The sequence below is a fragment of the Mizuhopecten yessoensis genome, unplaced genomic scaffold (genome assembly GCF_002113885.1).
Source record: "Mizuhopecten yessoensis strain PY_sf001 unplaced genomic scaffold, ASM211388v2 scaffold8807, whole genome shotgun sequence".
Classification (NCBI taxonomy): domain Eukaryota; kingdom Metazoa; phylum Mollusca; class Bivalvia; order Pectinida; family Pectinidae; genus Mizuhopecten; species Mizuhopecten yessoensis.
The window spans coordinates 652,445-657,923 of NW_018407731.1; positions in this window are offsets into that span (position 1 = coordinate 652,445).

The window sequence follows — 5,479 nt, forward strand, 5'->3', positions numbered from 1 at the left end:
TTTCAACTTATACTTATCATTCTTGTTGGCCCGCGTGTGTGGGGTCTTGATGTTGGAGTAAACCCAAGTAGTCAGGCTGGTAAACCGATACCTTTTATCGGGGAATCAAACCCCAGCCGCCTTGGTGAAAGGCAAGTGTGTTATCCACTGCACCACCTGACCACCCTAATGTTAAGTGCTTTGAAGTATGGGATCAGAATGAATAGTGAAATGAGTAAAAACTTCAAATGGATACTCGTAAAAAGTATGGCGATAAAGTCGTCCAACATCCATTATGTGTTGTGTAAATGATATTTAACATATTTAAGGATCCCAGTACAGCCGTCAAAAACAACCTACATCTAAAGTGGAAATTCTTATCAGCCCGAAAATAGCTCTAATATATCATTTCTTAATGGAAACCAATACCTTGCAGAACTTTTATAAAATATATTAAGGATTGAAATAAATGAGAATAACAATAATGCAATGCGAGTAAAAATACAATATAGCCAGCCCTGGATGTGAACTTGGACCTGAGCACAATACAGCTGCTCTAAATAACTGAGCTACATGATCAATCGTAGTCACCTGGCCACTAATACTAATACCAGGCCTCCTCTGCCCCGAAAATTCTCTCGTCGTCAGAAAGCGACGGTATCGCAGCTATCTGGCCACTAGTTATATCCAAAAATAAAACCAAGGGAAGTTCTCGGTGTGTTGAAAACTGCAGTGGGATAGGTAGAATTAAATCTCACCTTGAAGGTCAGAGATGTGAGATGAATAGCACATGAACAATACAGGCCCTTCGGGTTTCAAATGATTTTTTTAGACAAGATATAAGACCCCTCCTATGATTGACGAAATTTAGTGGCCATGTTTAAAGGATTTCGAGCAATAGTTTTGAAAAAAGTGAGCATGTGAAAGTGTATTACATTCATAATTATACCCCCTGCAAACGAATCTGCCCATGATCCTAGTATTACTTGAATTACTTTACTTCTGTCTGAGTGGAGATAAGGGCCATGAACAAGTCCGTCTCCAAGTGATTCCGTCCTGCGCTTATCTTGCTGCCTCTGTCCGTGACCCGAAACCCAGATTTGTCCTTTCTCGTTAATAGTTTTCCTCCGTGTCTCTATTGGCCTTCCCCTCTTTCATTTGTCTCCGAGTGCGATGGGTGGGTGTGCGTTTTATCCATCCTAAGAACATGTTCTAGCCATTGCCAACGGCGTTTTTTTTTTATTAAGGCGCTGATTTTATCTACCCCTGCTGTTTCTCTCACTGATTCGTTGGACACTTTTCTCGGCCAGTAAATTATAAGGATCTTTCTGATGCACTTCTGTTGGAAGGTGTCGAGTAGCTGTTTGTCTCCCTTTGTCGTTTTGCAGCGGTACAGAAGCACTGCTATAACATTTGATTTGAATAGCATAGTTTTCGTTTTCCTGTTTATTTGGTTACCTCTCCAGATCTTGTTGAGTTTGTGGAATGCTAATCTTGCATGGCCAATTCTCCTTCTGATAGCTTCTGATTGCCTCCTGTCTTTTCATTTTCGTCTTTTACATTGTTTCCATTGATGGTGATTGCCTAGCATTAAGATGCAAGACTTTTGTGTTGTCTGTGTTAATTGTTAAACCTGTTTTTGCTGTGTAGCTGTTAAGTAAATCCAATTTATCTTGCATCTTTTCTTTGCTGCTGGATAATAGAGCGATGCCATCTGCGAAGTCTAGATTCTTTCACTTTTTTTGGTACCAACTTATGCCCGTGTTGTTACTAGCTTTTGTTTTTCTCATTATCCAGTCTATAATGAGGAGGAACGAAAAACCTGACATGTTGCACCCCTGCTTAACACCAGATTGCACACCAAACCATTATGTTGTACCTGTTCCATCTATTACTGCACATGGGCTGTACATTATTTCCACCATTTGGTATATGTTTTCTAGAATTCCATAGTTTCTCATGATTTTCCATAAGGTTTCATGATGTACACTATCAATTGCTTTTTTCAAAGTCAATAAAGCATTAATACAGGTTTGAATTCCATTCCATGGTTGCGGAGAACAAAAATATGTTCTGTTGTCCCTCTCCCGCTCTGAATCTGGCTTGTTCCTCCCTTAGCATGATATTTACACTCAAGACATTTCTTGTTATTATGATGTTATTAGGGTGATACCTCGCCAGTTCCCATAGATTGAGAGATCTCCTTTGTTCGCTAGTTTAATGATAAGACATCGTCTCCTATCTTTTTGCGCCTTCCCTGTGAACCAGACTACATTGAATAGTGCGTATATATATCACTTTTACTGTTGTTTCTGTGTCTGTCTTCAGGGTCTCTGCTGTGATTGTTATCCACACCTTGTGTTTTTCCAGTCTCCATTTCCTTCAACGCTCTTCTAATCTTATCTTGTGTGCGAGGGCATGTCTCTATTTCTATTTTTTCACAACCTTCTGCACGATTTTTTGCTGGATCAATAGGGTCTCGTCTATTTAATACATCACTGAAATGTTCTTCCTTCTTAAACTATTTTCCGTTGTTAGAATGTTTCCTTCTTTGCTTTTTACTGTATCTACTTTCTTTGGTCTCTCATTACATACAATTTTGGTCACATCGTACACTTCTTTCGTGTTTCCGTTGTTTGCCACTTCTTGTGCTTAGTTTTCCATACCTCATTCCGCCGTCTTTTATCTATTTCTCATATTCCTATTTACTGCATTGTCTTTCCCTCCATACAGCCCTCGAAGCCGTGATCTTATCCTTTCTGATTTTGCATTAACAACTTTGTTCGCTCCCAGCTGTCTGGACTAATACATTCTTGACTTCTCTTTTTCTTATACCCTATTATGTTCATCGCAGTTTGGTTGTATGTGCGAGGCGCGTTTGTCATGTGTTCGCTTAACACTAAAACTGTCTCTTACCTCGAGTAGAAACTGTTGTCTTACTTCTGGTTCATTGAGTTTGGATGTTTCATACCTTGTTGTAGATGCTGACTTATTTCCTGTCTTGTGAAGTTTGAGCTTTGTTTTGATGATTACTAGTTTGTAATCAATCCAACGTCTGTACCGCTGTGCACTCCGACATCAAGGACAGATCTCATAAAGCGCCCGTTAGCAGCAACATGGCCCATTTGATTTTGGTGTTGAACATTTGGTGAGGTCCATGTCTGTTTGTGTATGTCTTTCTGTTTGAACATGGTTGATGTTATTGCTAGATTGTTGATAGCACAAAACGCTGCAAACCTGATGTGTTGTTGTCCGTCATCCGTCAACTTTTTCTTTGAACGACTTCTTCTTAAAAACTGGTTGACCTACGACCACGATATTTGGCCAATAGGTACCTTGGACAGAGTACTATAAAGTTCCTCAAATAAATGACATTTTGACCTACTTTTAAGGTCACAGGGGTTAAATATGTAAAAACATTTAAACAACTTCTTCTGAATAACCAGGATGCCCAGAGTAATGATACTTGACCAGAAGGTACCTGGCATTAAGTGCTATAAACTTTCCTCCAATGAATGAACTTGACCTACATTCAAGGTCAAAGGGTTCAAATTCGTAAGAACCTTTGAGCATCTTCTTCTGAATTACCAAGTGGCCTGGAGCTATATTTGGCCAGAAGGTACATTGGACATTGTGCTATAAAGTTCCCTCAAATAAATGACCTTGACCTACTTTAAAGGTCACAGGGGTCAAATATATAAACAATTTTAAACAACTTCTTAAGAATAACCAGGAGGCCCAGAGTAATGATACTTGGCTAGGAGTCACCTGGGACAGAGTGCTATAAAGTTTCCTCAAATAAATGACCTTGACATACTTTCACGGTCACAGGGGTCAAATATGTGAATACTTCTTCCACAATACAAGGAGCCACTGGGTGATGATAATTGAACAGTGGTATGCTGGGATAGTGTAGTATAAAGTTTCACAACATTCTAAATCCAAGGAGACTCAATATATGGAAATATTTGCTAAAGTACTTTTTTTTAAAATATTTTCCTACGATTGCTCGAACATCCAGGTGAGCGATACGGGCCTTCTGGGCCTCTTGTTTAAGGGGTAGAGTGATATGCCCTATCGTCAACCTCATTGAGGCATGGTTATTCTGTTGGGAATTTCCCTCCCTTGGATGACTGTCTTGGTTGACTAGCGGCTGTCACCCAGGTTTTAAATCAGAGTTTTCCTTCTCCTAGGTGAACTGCCATCCCTGACTGACGAGTGCCACCTACACAGGTTTTAAATAACTTTCCGTCTCCTAGGTGTTATTGTTTGCAAAATAATCTGTCCATGATCATTGTAAGCGCAACTAATTCCTCATAAGCCATGTGTTTGACTTTTTTTAAGTTAATGCAATGAAAGTACACAGTATATAGATGTGCATGAAGAAAAAAAATTGCAACTTTACTTTAATTTCCTTGAGTTATGACCCTTGAACTGTAACTTGGCACGAAGAAAGGGATTTGCGATATGACTTTTCTCCTGGAGTTATGCCTATCAAAACTTATTTCTGATCCAGAAACTGTGTAAGCCAAAGTGGAAGGTAGATCTTTGTGAGCGAGCTTACATTTTCTCTAGCAATTACTGGACTCTTCATTCATTTGCCTGTTCTATATTGAACAACATAGTCGTGGTTGCTGTCTGAATAGAGGGAAGATCAATCGACTGTTCATGTATAGGTCTGTGAAATGGTATGGTTAACCTCTGCTTTATTTAACCATCAGTTTTAATTTTCTCTTTGGTGGTCACTTAATGCAGATTTGACAGTGAATTTAAACAGTGTAAAGTTGAAGCATTTAAACACTTTTTAGTGTAAAATTTCAGTATTCAATGCCATTTAATGTAGTTGTATTTTTTTAAAGTAGAGAGTCAGTACTGGGCGTTGTATTGCCAACTGAAGAGTTCAACTTTTTTCCGAATTTTCTGACTTAAAGAGTTACTTGCTCATTTTGAATAACCAAGAGTTACATATGAAAGAAAGTTAACATAATTTCAATCTTCAAAAAAACATCTCTGCTTCCAAGAATAACCCCAGACCTCTCGATTACAAATTAGGGGGCTTTTCCATTGCACCAACAGACAATGTGTTTTATTTCTTTCAGCAACATCACTGGAAATAATTTCAAAATGTTCTAAACTCCTAAAAAGCCCTGCAACCTATAATTTTCAGCACCTGCAATAATAGAACAAGAATTCCACGGAAGTGGATGTGTCGCCTGCGCAGGAAGCTGGGAGATTACGAAGAAATAGATACACTTTTCATTTCAAGAAATAATGTTAAAAGTAAGCAATAATCATAGATTATGTTTTTGGATGGCATCATTTTGTTATATAATCTGTTATTCTGGTAAGAATACTCTGAGTTTTAAGGAACTTGCTATGGATACTCATGGTCTCAATTCCAAGTTTAACTTGTATGATTTGTCGGATGGTTTCCCATAAATAAATGAATAAACTTGTGGATTATGATGTTAAACAGCTAGTGTTGTCAATAACATTTGGA